We start from the raw sequence: 13,143 nt of genomic DNA, 5'->3' as shown, positions 1-13,143 counted from the left end.
TAAACCCCGCCGCCCTCCCCGGGCCTCATTTATTGCGGCTCTAAAGCCGGGCTCGTTCCGCCAAGCCGGGCTGCTCGCCGGGTCCGCGGCATGACTCACCCCTGCGCCCGGCCGCCCGCTCCCGCCCCCCTCCCGGCCGCCAGCATCAGCCCCTCTAATGAGGTTCGCCCAAAGTCGGGGAGGGTCTCCCCCTGGGGGTGCGCACGCCCCCGCCCCACCCCCGCGCCCCGGGCCCGTCGCCCCGCCCCCGCCCGCTGCGGCGCCCCCTCCCCTCCCTCCCCTCCCCGCGCCGCCCGCTCCCTCCCCTCCCCCCTCCATAACTCAAAAGCTTGTCAAGCTGGTTCCAGACTCCTGGCGCCGGGCTCCGCTCCAGGAAAGAAAAAAAGGAAAAAGAAAAAGGGAAAAAGCCGGCGAGAGGGAGCGAGAAAGGGCCGCAGAGCGAAACTGCGCCCCCGGAGCCGCGCAGCATCGCGGTCCCCGTCCCCCGTCCCCGCTCCCCCAACCCTGGTGGGGAACCCCGGCACCCTGGGGCCAGAGGCCGCGCGCGCCACACTGATCAATTATTTATGGGCGAATCAATTATTCAGCTGCCCGGGGAAGGGGAGGGGAGGGGAGGGCCGAGGAGGGGGCGAGCGGCTGCGGAGACCACCCCGCTGGAGGTCGCGGCTCTCCCGCTGGGCCTCGGGGGTCGGGAGGCGTCCCCACGCCGGGGGTCCTGTTGTGAGAAAGCTGCCTCGGGGTGGGCTCCGGGAGGAGCGCGGGGGAATCCGCCGAAGCGAGAGAGGAGGCTGAGAAACCGCCCAATTAAGACTGGGGCCGGGGGATGAAGAGCCAGAGGCCGGGGTTGGAAAGAGCTGGCTGGACGGGAGGGGGCGTGGGAAGAAGCCTGGCCTGGCAAGTCTTTCCTTTCTTACTTGGTTCATTCCCATCTTTAGGGCGAGCCCACTGCAGTGCCACTGTGCCCACCTCCGAGGGTTCAGAGCAGGAATTTGGAGTGCAAGCAGGGTGCAGGTCCTCTTTGGCACTGAATTCGCCCCATGCTGTGTGGCCTTAGGCTAGGGGCTCGCCCTCTCTGAGCCTTGGCATCCTCATCTGCTGGATGGAAAAGAGCAGAATGAGGACGTGATGGAGGTGAGTGTGAGGATTCAGTAAAACGGGGCACTTGGCTAGGGTGTGGCACGGAGTGGGAAGAGGGGTCCTCTCTTCACATTGAGGGGAACATGCCAAGGCCCCCAGTATTCTGCCCCCAACTGTGCACCCTGGATAACCCAGTCCTGGATAACCCGAACCTTCCCTTGGTTTCAGACGTCTGAAGGTCATGATTGAAGCCAAGTCTATCCCAAGGCCTCTGCTCTCCTTGCTGGCAGGCTTCCTATCAGCCTGGCCCATCAAGGACCCATGCATAAAGCAGCCAGAGGGGCTGCAGGAGCGTCAACAGAGTCTCCATCCCCGGGACCCTCCCTCCTGCCACGTCCTCCATTCTCCTATCAGCCTGCTCCTCCCTGCTTCCTTTCGGCCTAGAGAGGTTTGGAGCCCTGAGTTAATGGGGGCCGGAGACTGTCGGAACAGGAGTGGGACTCAGCTCCCAAGAAGGTGCTGGCTCTCCCGGACAAACTTTGCCCTTATTCCAGGGGTTAGTGTGTTCTCCTTCCAAGGCTCAGAAACTCAGGAGGCTTCTTTTCCAGATTCAGGCTTACCCAGGGGTACCCTGTCCTCTCACCCGATCTTAAAGCAGCTGTATTAGGTGGGCCTGGGCACATCCAGGCTTGGTGGGGCCTGAAGCTTTTGCAATCTTGGGATGCTCTTTAAGAAAAAGAATGCAAAGTTATGAATACACAGTTAATCCTGGGGCCTTTACAAGAGTCTCTGGACCTGAGGCTTCATTAGCTTCCTGGTAAATCGCCTCTGTCGGAAGGGGACACAATTGCCATCCTTTGCAGAGGTGGAAACAAAGCTTAGGAGAGAGAAGGTCACACAGCGCAAAGGATGCAGCTGGGATTCCAGCCCAGGTCTTAACCTTGAACGGCCACATGCACATGCCACCTTGCTGCCTCATGTACTTGGTGCCACAGCTCACCTGTCCCCACCTGAGTTCAGCCATAGCCAAGGCAGGGAGAGCGGCCTTTGCCTCCAGACCAGCCCGTGCCCTCCCTTCCAAGGCCTTCATGCCCCAGGGCTCCAGGCTAGGAGACTTTCTGTCTTGTGACAACAGCCACACAGCACCAGGAACTAGGTCTCCTCCGAACTTGTCAGTCCCACAGCCATACCTTCTCGTTCCAGAACCCAGGCTCTTCAACTGACCCCACGGGAACACTCCCTGCGAGGGGGTGAGCTCCCCGAGGGGGAAGGGGCCAGTTCTGTCTTTTTGGCAAAGGCTTTGCAGCTCTCGGCCACAGCCCAGGAGCAGGGCAGGCAGGCAGAGTGCATTTTGCTCTCATGTCAGTTCCCAGCTCAGGATGGAGATGGGGCGCTGAGGACAGCGAGAGTGGTTATACTGCAGATTCCTGGGGCACGGCAGACCTACGGATTCAGGCTCTCTGAGCATACGGCCTGGGACTCTGCATTTTAAAACTCCCCCCCCCAAAAAAAATGGAGTTCCCGTCGTGGCTCAGTGGTTAACGAATCCGACTGGGAACCATGAGGTTGCGGGTTCTATCCCTGGCCTCACTCCGTGGGTTGAAGATCCGGTGTTGCCGTGAGCTGTGGTGTAGGTTGCAGATGCAGTTCGGATCCTGCATTGCTATGGCTCTGGCATAGGCCAGTGGCTGCAGCTCCGATTCGACCCCTGGCCTGGGAACCTCCATATGCCGCTGGAGCAGCCCAAGAAACAGCAAAAGTAAATAAATAAAAAAAAAAACAAAAAAACAAAAACTCCCTGAGGGGCCTCTTCAGGCTCAGGAGAGTTTAAGACTCACTGACCCAGAGGCCAGAAAGCACCGCATGTTGTGTCTCCACCAAACCCCTCTCACAAAGGGGATTCATCTCCCCAAGTTCTGGCCAATTTTACCTGTGCTCCAAGCTCATCTTCCAGCGGAGAGCTAATCATTTTTAACCTTTACTAAAGACCTACTGTGTGCTTGAGACTGGATCAGAGGCTTTAGATAGTTGAGCTGATGAGCTTGGAGCACAAAACCCTAAGACGTAGGGACACTTATTGTCCCTTTGTTACAGATGGAGACACGGAGGCAGAGGAGGCAGACGCAGAGGCAGAGGGCGAAGGAATGAGGAGGCTGGAAGAGGCGAGCCGTCGGCAGGACCACTGGCCTCAGTAACCTGCAAGGGTCTGGAAAGAAAATCCAGATGAGAGTTTATGCACCGCCTGTGAAAGGCTTGGAGAAATCAAACACGATGCAGTCACTACAGGGGCCGGAGGCTAAGATGTGTAACAAAATTAGGTGACAGACCCCAACGAAATCTAATCAAGTAAGCCTCTTCTCCCTGGTATCTTTGGAGTCAGGGTTCTGGGGAATGCGTGTTTGCCGAAGGATTTGATGTATTTGCTTCAGGCAAATCTTTGCCTTTTCTCTGCCTGCGGTCCTGGTACAAGAGGGAAGGGGGCAGACCAGCGAGAAGAGAACCAGGGCTGGTGGTGGGCGGGCAGGCTGGCGCTGGGAGGCACGGGGAGGTTTCAGGGTGGGAAGGAACTGATTTAGTGGCCTCTGTTTTGGGTGCCTGAGGGGTTAGTTGGGGCCGAGGGTGTGGACTTATTCTGGAAAGACCCAGAAGGCAGAACGCAGAGTTCACCCAGAGAGGTCTGTTTTACTTCCCACGATAAACCGTTCTATTGTCTGGGCAGCCTTGGAGGTAGTGAGTTACCCACCTGGGGAGGTATTCAAGGACAGAGAGTGTGTGTGTGTTTGTGTGTATGGAGCCATGACTCAGGTAAAGGATTGGCTGGAGCACCTTTGAGATCTGTTTCGATATTGAGACTTTGGGAATTTCCATTCTTAACATAACTGACCTGCCCAAGTGGGGCTGATGGAAACGTTAACAGAGACAGAAGGTGGACAGATCAAAGTGTCCAGGCTGGGAACCCACAGACCCTGGGGAGGCACCCAGGGGCTTCGAACCAGGCCCCCAGTGCTCCGTCTTCCCACAGACCTGTCATGTCTTGACATTTAGACGTGCCGCTTTCTCTTGCAGTCACCTGTAAATGCTCACTAGCCCTTCATTATAATGATTAATAGTGGAGTTCCCGTCGCGGCGCAGTGGTTAACAAATCCAACTAGAAACCATGAGGTTGTGGGTTCGATCCCTGGCCTTGCTCCGTGGGTTAAGGATCCCGCGTTGCTGTGGCTGTGGTGTAGGCTGGTGGCTATAGCTCCGACTAGACCCCTAGGCTGGGAACCTCCATATGCCACGGGAGCGGCCCTAGAAAAGGCAGAAAGACCAAAATAATAATAATAATAATAATTAATAATAATATTAGTGATAATTGACCATCAGTAGCCACGTCGTGAGACAGGCTCTGTTAGAAGCCCTTCATATGCATAGACCTGTGTAATTGACAGGACAGTCTGATGAGGAATAGCCTGACTTTTATGATTGTTCCCATCTTACAGACGAGGACACTGAGGCTCAGAGAGCTGCCATGGGACCTGGGACTCAGAGCCAGGCTCAGGAAATGCCGGCAGAGGGCTGAGAAGAAACCCGCAGCTCTCCATCTGTGGGGCTGCTTTTGCCCTCGAAGCCTGGGGACCTTGGCCCCTCCCAGCCCCAGGGGTACAGAGCAGCAGCAGTGGAAGGGGAATGGGGACAGGGGACCATCTCTCCAACTCCCTTATTTCACACCAGGGGACTGGCTATCAGAGAGAGGAAGAGAGGCTTCGAGGTCCTCTAGTCCAATGGCTGCTGGTCTCCTGAGTCCTGCCCATGGGCTCCTCCTACTGCACGACCACATCCCCCTCCTCTTTATTATTATTTTTGTAATTTTCTCTTTTTAGGGCCACACCCTTGGCATATGGAAGTTCCCAGGCTAGGGGTCAAATCCTAGCTGCAGCTGCCAGCCTATGCCACAGCCACAGCCACAGCAATGCCAGATCCGAGCTGCATCTGCTACCTACACCGCGCAGCCGGCAGCAACACTGGATCTTTAATCCACCACGCGAAGCCAGGGATCGAACCCCCATCCTCATGGATACCGATCGGGTTCTTAATCCGCCGAGCCTCAAGGGGAACTACCCCATTCCTCTTTAAAAACGATATTTAAAAGTTATTAGTGGTAGCATCTTACTAAGAAAAGATCATTAAAGGAATGAGAAGACCTGCCACGTGTCAAGCGGTTACTGTGTGCAGGTAACATGCACAAAAATTGTCTCCTCGCCGTAAGATGGGAAAAACAACGGTGCCTCCCTGTTGACCTCCTGGGAGGAGGTCATGGTTAAAGGTGACAGGGTATGTGAAGCAGCTCTTTATAAACTGAAGGGCACTGCCGCCATGACCATCGCTGAATGTTGGGCATAGACATTAGAAGTGCCTGCTACGGCTCCCACCAGGGAAACTGACCGGATTCAGTTCCTCTAGGGTAGATCCTCCCTAGAAAGCAACCCGTTCATTTTTTTGGCAGGGGGCTGCTTTGACACAGAGCTTATTTTGTTTTGGTTTGCTTTTACTTTTGTTTTTGGCTGCACCAGACGCACGTGGAAGTTCCCAGGCAAGGGATTGAACTGCGACACAGCAGTGACAATGCCAGATCCTTAACCCCCTGCGCCACCAGAGAACTCCAATACCCCATTCATGTATTCATCCATCTGCCTGAAAATCATGTATTGAGCACCTGCTCTGTGCAGCAGTATGTCCAGCCCAGCAGCTTGAGTGCAGGCTCCTGGTCCACCCCTCCCAGGCCTGAGTTCAAATCTCAGCTTCACCATTTCCCAGCGGCTGGGGACCTCTGCCTTGGACCCTCAGTGTCTCTGTTAGGAAGCCAGCTGTTCTAGCCGAACCCAGGGAACAGTGGCTAATGGGGAGAAGAGCTAATTTCCTTCGCATGTCAGTCTAGGGGGGCTTTGCTCTGGGAGCTGGCCCAGGGCCTGGGGTTCCTTCTGTCTCTCTCATGCCCTGGGGGATCGCCTCCATCCACAAGGCAGAAGATGGCCACCACCTTCCCCTCTTTATTCTTTCCTGTGTGTACTGGGGGGACCCAGGAGGTAGAGACTGTTTCTCCCGTTTAAGGGCAAGCTGAAAGGTGCATTGAGCACCTCTCTTGTGTCCCATTGGCCAGAACGGATCACATGATCACCCCTAGCTTCAAGGGACACTGGGAAATGTAGTATTTAGCTTGGCAGCCCTGTGCCTCATTAAACCCAAGGAGGGAGTGTTCTATACTAAAGGGGAGGTGGCAGAATGGATACTGGGCAGCAGCCAGCCACCTCTGCCACGTAGGATTCAGGCAGGTACTTTGGGGAAACGCGCAGCACGGGGCTAGGTACACGATGCGCAGCTGGTGCTCAGGAAATGTGTCATGTTATCCCTGGTGTCACAGAGGAGTGCTTTGCACTTTGCCGAGGGATACAGGGACCCTGAGACTGCTCTGGCCGCTTCGTGGGGACCTCCATCCCATGCCCTGCATCTCTAGTGTTAGGGAGTGGCACTAAGAGACAGCACCCCTCCGCCCAACCCCTCAGGGTCCACAGCCCAGGCTGGGAGAATCTCAGGCTTCCTCTCTCTCTTCAAAGACAAAACAGAAAAGCAGCCTCATCTTCAGGGCTGCGGGATATAGAGAGATGGGTGGCATCGGGGGGCCTTGCAGGTTCACTGCACGGCTGCCTCCGTGGAACGTAGCAGCCTCTGCCCTGCTAGTGCTCGAGGCTGGGGTTCACCACGCTGGGCAGAAGGCCTGGCCGGCATCTTTGTTCCACTCCTTCCAAATGCATCACTGGCTCCTTGAAGCTCAGGGACATTCTCTCCCTAAATAGTCCCCTCTGGACACAAAACCCTTCTCAGCTCAAGGAGGGCTGGGGAGTTTGACACAGGAGGGAGAGGCACCTCCAGTGGGCACTGTGTCCCCACGGGTCCAGGTGCCCCCCAGACATGGAGCAGGAGGCTCTGTTCTGCAAAGGCCAGGTTCAGGCCAGAAGCTGAGACTCCCACAGATCAGAGAGGCCCTGGCTCTGCCTCTTAGCAGCTGCGGGAGCCCATCTCGCCAGTCACAGTGGGGACGCTAAGGGCATCTCTGTTTTCATCAGATTGTAAAGATTCGCAAAATAATCCACGCTAGGTGCTTGTGGGGAGCAAGGCTCAATGAATGGTGCCTGCTCAGACCAGGCTTATGACTAATATTTTCTTTCATCCGCTCCACAGTCTTTGCCTGCCTGCCACCTGTCCACACCGCTCTGCTGGCAACGCCCTCCCAGCCTGTAGTCTGCACGCTAAGCCTCTTCCGAAGCCCCCAGTCTGGGCTAGTCCACTGTATCTGCTAGCTTTGCACGCCAGCTTTCTCCTTCCCAACACTTTCCAAATCACGATGAATTCATTGCTGGGTGGAGCGCTGCCCTCCAGACAGGAGTCCTGAGCCAGCACGGACTGTGCTTGTCGCAGTCCCTGGCGCAGCCCGAGTGCCCAGCACAGGGCGTGGCAGCTCCCTCCGTGAGGAGGAGTCTAGAAGACCCTTGCTGAATGAATGAAGGAGTAAATGAATGAAGGGCTGGATGAGCCAAGAGGGCGTTTTGCTATCTGCCTGAGACAGTGTATATAGGAGCAGAGTTGATATACCCAGACTCATGTGAGTTTCAACCCTGCCGTTGAATTGCTGGGGACTCAAACAAGATCTTGCTTCTTTTTTCTTTTTTGTTTGGTTTTTGGGGGCAGTCTATGGCATATGGAGTTCCTCGGCCAGGGATCCGATCTGAGCCACAGTTTCAACCTACGCCACAGCTGTGGCCACACGGATCCTTTAACCCACTGTGCTGGGCCAGGGATGGAACCTGCGTGCATCCTGGTGTTGCCGAGATGCTCCGATCCCGTTGCACCACAGCAGAAACACCCTTTTCTACTTTTTTTCCGTGCCCACTTCCTTCCTGCTTCTTCTTGAGTTTCAGTTTTCTCCTCTAGAAGCTAACAATGCTTCATAACGCATGGCATGAGAGGGTTGGGAATAATGCAGAGACCTCCAGCTCCAAGCCCATAGTAACTGCTCCGTAAGCGCTGGCTGTACTAATAGTCATAGTTACTGGGTTTTGTAACTGAAATATCATGGAGTCCAAGAGTACACAGGTTACAGGTGTACCTTGTAGAGACTCACAAATTTTAAAGGTTATACGCCATTTGTAATTATTATAAAATATTGGCTAGGCATAATCATTGTTCATATATTTCTTGAAAGAAGTGAGGTTTGATCTGCACTTTTAGGTCAAATCCCCTGGACGGAGCATCCTCCTTGACTGCTGGAAAGGTCAGGAATAGCTAATAAAAACTTTCATTCATACATACATACATTCATTAATTCACACATTCATTCATTAATTCACACATTCATTCATACATTCATTCATTCATACAGACATATATTCATTCATTCATGCACACAGAGATTCAACAAATATTTTCTGGGTGCCCTCTGGGTGCCCGGCCCAAGGAGGGGACTGAGGCCCTCTGTCCACATCCGGCCATCCCCCCCACCCCGTGGCTGGTCCCTCTGTGTCCTTTTCCTGTGCCTCTTTCATCCTGATCTGGGCAGGGGGATCAGTGCCCCCATCCCGCCAGCAGCCACTTCCTGCCCTTCTGTCATCTGCTTCCTCTGATCCCTTTGTCACGAGATTCTCAGGAGCCTCTAAACCTTTGGCAACCCTGGCAACCTCCTCTGCTAGGCTGGATGCAGCCTAGCGACCCCCATAGAGGTTGCAGCCTATGTGGGCTTCTCTTTGGATGCGGCTTCTCTTGGGAGGCAGAGGGATTCTGGCCCCACGTGTTCACTCGGTCGCTCATGCACCATTCAGTAGACATTTACAGGCTCCAGGTCTATGCAGGGCCCACAACAGGAACAAGCAGTCATGGTCCCTGTCCCCCTGGAGCTCCCAGCCCCAAGGATGACCGTCCATCCCACACCCAGGGGACTCCTGAGGGAGACGGATGTGCGTGGCTGGTCAGAAGGTGGGCAGGGTCTAGGCCTCCAAACATGGGCCTCTGCCCTTCACCTGGCATGAGCCTCCTTGCCCAGCTCAGGGCAGGAGCTCGGCTGACGACGCTATTCAGGGGCTCCCATTGATTGAGCATGTTCCATGCACTGGGCACGCCGGCTCAGCTGTTTGCACCCAGAGGGAATCTGCCGATGCCTCACTCCGGCCCTGCGAGGGAGGTACCGTTATTCTCCGCATTTTATAGACCAGAACAGGAAGCACAGAGAGATGAAGAAGTTTGCCCAGGACCCTGCAGCTTGGGGCTGGCAGAGCTGGGTTTTGAACCATGTTGGCCTGAGCTCAGCTACTGTGTCTCTTGGTACAAGAATGGGGGGGGGGCTCCAGGCCTAAGAACCTGGACTCACCTCTGCTGCACAAGGTCGGGGACCTGCCCTTCCTGTGTTCTGGCCTCCATCGTTCCAGCAGGTGGGCGGGTGGCTGGGTGGGTGGGAGGGAGGGAAAGAATCAAGAATGAGAGTGGAGGAGGTCCCATCGTGGCTCAGTGGTTAACGACTCTGACTAGCATACATGAGGACGCTGGTTCGATCCCTGGCCTCATTCAGTGGGTTGAAGATCCAGCGTTGCCGTGAGCTGTAGTGTAGGTCGCAGACGTGGCTTGGATCCTGTGTTGCTGTGGCTGTGGTGTAGGCTGGCAGCCATAGCTCCAATTTCACCTCTAGCTTGGGAACCTCCATATGCGCAGGTGCAGCCCTAAAAAGCAAAAAAAAAAAAAAAAAAGAGAGAGAGAGAGAGAGAGAGTGGGTGGAGGCCACCTCCAGGGGTGCCCTTCAGAGGCAGGTGTGTGGACACGAGGGAGGACCCCTTTCTGCCCGCCCCCTCCTGGCGCTCCCGGACATTCTCCCCCCACGCATCCCCTGCCAACTCAGAGGCAGCCAAGCCATCCACCCATTCATCCATTTGCTCTCTCATTCACACATTCACTCAGGTACCGAGTGGGGTACGAGATACCCAAGGGAACCCAGTGTCTGTTCACAGAGAGCTTCCTGCAGGGCAGCCAGCGATGCACGGAGAGGACAGGAGCGAGGTCGTTCAGCTTGATGAGCCACGGCTGTGCCGGTGGGGAGGGAGGCAGTGGAGTGATGTGGCTGGGCCGGGCGGGGGGGGGGGCTCCCCTGAGGCGGCAACATCTGGGCTAAGGTGGGAAGGGGCCCATAAGAGGAGCCCCTGGCATGTAAATTGTACAACCACCTACAACCACGTGGAGAACCGTATGGAGAGTCCTCAGAAAACTACAGAACTACCACCTGATCCAGCAAGCCCACTCCTGGGCATATACCCAGATGAAACTATCGCTCAAGAAGATAAACATGCACGGAATTCCTGTTGGGGCTCAGCAGGTGAAGAATCCGACTGGCAGCCATGAGGATTCAGGTTCGATCCCTGGCCTCGCTCAACAGGTTAAGGATCTGGCATTGCCACAGGCTGTGGCATAGATTACAGATATGGCTTGGGTCTGGCCTTGCTGTGGCTGGGGCGTAGGCTGGCAGCTACAGCTCTGACTTGGCCTCTAGCCTGGGAATTTCCATATGCTGCAGGTGCAGCCCTATTAAGAAAAAACAAGCAAACAATAAAATCCCCACAAAAGATACATGTACCCTATGTTCACTGCAGCACAATTCACAATAGATAAGATGTGGAAACAACCTAAATGTCCATCGAGAGATGAACAGATAGAGAAGGTGTTGTACATACACACAATGGAATACTACTCAGCCCGAAAAATAATGAAATAATGCCACCTGCAGCAACATGGATGCAACTAGAGATTCTCATACTACGTGAAGTAAGTCAGAAAAGAAAGACAAATACCATATGGCACAAATGAACCTATCTCCAAAATAGAAACAGATTCACAGACCTGGAGAACAGGCTTGTGGCTGCCAAGGGGGATGGATGGGAAGTTTGGGACTAGGAGATGCAAATTATGACATTTAGAACGGGTGGGCAGGAGTTCCCGACGTGGCACAGTGGAAACAAATCCGACTAGGAACCACGAGGTTGCGGGTTCGATCCCCGGGCTCACTCAGTGGGTTAAGGATCTGGTGTTGCTGTGAACTGTGGTGTAGGTCGAAGACATAGATCGGATGCCATGTTGCTGTGGCTGTGGCGTAGGCTGGCAGCTGCAGCTCCAATTTGACCCCTAGCCTGGGAACCTCCATATGCCTCGGGTGCAGCCCTAAAAAAAAAAAAAAGAATGGATGGGCAATGGGGTGAGGAACTATATCCAGTCTCTTGGGATAGAACATGATGGAAGATAATACAAAAAAAAGGAATGTATATATGCTTGTATGCTTGTCACTTTGCTGTACAGCAGAAATTAGCGCAACATTGTAAGTCAACCATATTGATGAAAAAACAAATAAATATTAAAAAAAAAAAAAGAGGAGCCCCGGAAGGCCTGGAGAGAGGGTCTCCAAGTGTCCAGATAGCAAGTGTGAAAAAGGCCTGGTGGGAGGGGACAGGGGAGCCTGTGTGGGAGTCGGAGGCGGGGTGGCAGAGTCCTGGGTGGGCTAGTGCTGTGGGCACAGAGTCTGCCGCCCATCTAACTCCAGCGTGATGCCACCGGGGGTCAGACACAAACACAGTCATGTCCTTGAAGATGCTGTGTCTTTAAAGATGCTCCCACTGAGGGGGAGGCCCTGGGAAGGGGGAGGTGGAGGCAGGGAGGCCCTGAGGAGGCTAGCGTGCAGGGAGAGATGGAGAGGTTGGACCTGGAGGTGGCTGTGGGTAGGGACAGGGGACACATTTGGTGGCAGAGCCAACAGGATTTGCTTATGACTGGACATGGAGGACCCTGAATTTGGGGGCCTTCTCTTTTCATTTCGGAGCCACGGCACAGAAGAGGCCTTGAGGTTGGGCCGAAACCACCCCCCCACCCCTCCCCGACCCGGTGAGTGGGTCAATCTTAGGACTACAGACCCCCAGGACCAACAGCCCCGCCCCGTGTCCCTGTTCTCCGTGATCCGCGGTGGCCCCGTGCAGGGCCTGCTCAGCTGGCCCTCGGGCTGGTGGCCAGTCTGTCCATCTGCATCTGTCTGTCTCAGGGTAGGAGCCACAGCCCCTCCTGGCTCTGCTTTGCTGGGAATGATGCATCCCGGGAGGCGCCCGTCTAGCCTGAGCCTGGGATGCTCTGCTGGCTGCAGGCGGTGCCCCCCGGACCCTGGGACTTGTCCCCCATGACCGCGGGCCGATCTCCCACAGGGCCTTCGACCTGCCAAGACCCCTGATTAACTCCCTTTGGGGCCCACAAGGGCGGGTTTAGGCTCAGGGCTGTCCCACGAGGCAATGAGCGAGCTGTGGGACCTGGGGCGTGAACACACTGTGCTGCTGGCTTCTCCCCCCCTGGCCTGACTCAGAGAAGCCCCCCCATCCTCCCTCCTCCCCTCGCCCAGCAAATCTATCCTTTAAGTCCTTTCCATCAGTCTGCTCTGTCCCTTCCTCTGCTGCCTTAGTCCAGCCCCCCATTTTTACTGTTATTATTTTATTATTATTATTTAATTTGGGGAGCACGGGGAGCAAATGGAGCTCCGGGGCCAGGGATCAGATCCAAGCCGCAGTCTCAACCTAAGCTGCAGCTGCAGCAACACAGACTCCTTAACTCACTGTGCTGGGCCAGGGATCAAATCTGCGTCGCAGCCCTCCCAAGACCCCCCCAATCCCCACTGCACCACAGCAGGATCTCCCAGCATTCCCCCCCCCCATTATTTCTCGCCCGGAAAACTGTGGCTGTGGCCTTCCTGCTTCTCCCTTTGTCGCTGCAATTCCTTCTGCTTGGGGCAGCCAGAGCAATCTTTCTAGAAGGTGCTTTTCAATGTGTCACTCCTCTGCCTAAAACCTTCCATGGCTCCCCATTACCCTCAGTATAACACTGAAACTAACACAAGCCCAAGAAAGGCCTGACCCGGCTAAGCTCTCTTCCTCCATCCCTTAGTGGTACTTTTCACAGCTCTCTGCCTCTGAAACGGAAGGTAATTCAATTGTTCGAATTAGCCCACTTTTAGTCTCGGCC

General features: G+C 55.1%; 1 long non-coding RNA gene across 2 annotated transcripts; it reads left to right on the top strand.

Moving 5' to 3' along the window:
- Positions 308-5,263, top strand: LOC106508501. Of its 2 annotated transcripts, XR_002337834.1 has the most exons (4): positions 308-507; positions 936-1,131; positions 3,172-3,423; positions 4,563-5,263. It is a non-coding gene; the product is annotated as an uncharacterized LOC106508501 (long non-coding RNA). The 2 variants fall into 2 exon arrangements; XR_002337831.1 differs by having other exon boundaries at positions 308-1,131.

The sequence above is a fragment of the Sus scrofa genome, chromosome 1 (assembly GCF_000003025.6).
Source record: "Sus scrofa isolate TJ Tabasco breed Duroc chromosome 1, Sscrofa11.1, whole genome shotgun sequence".
In the NCBI taxonomy this organism is placed as follows: Eukaryota; Metazoa; Chordata; class Mammalia; order Artiodactyla; family Suidae; genus Sus; species Sus scrofa.
The sequence above is the reverse complement of the archived record's forward strand: the minus strand, read 5'-3'. Positions and strand labels throughout refer to the sequence as shown.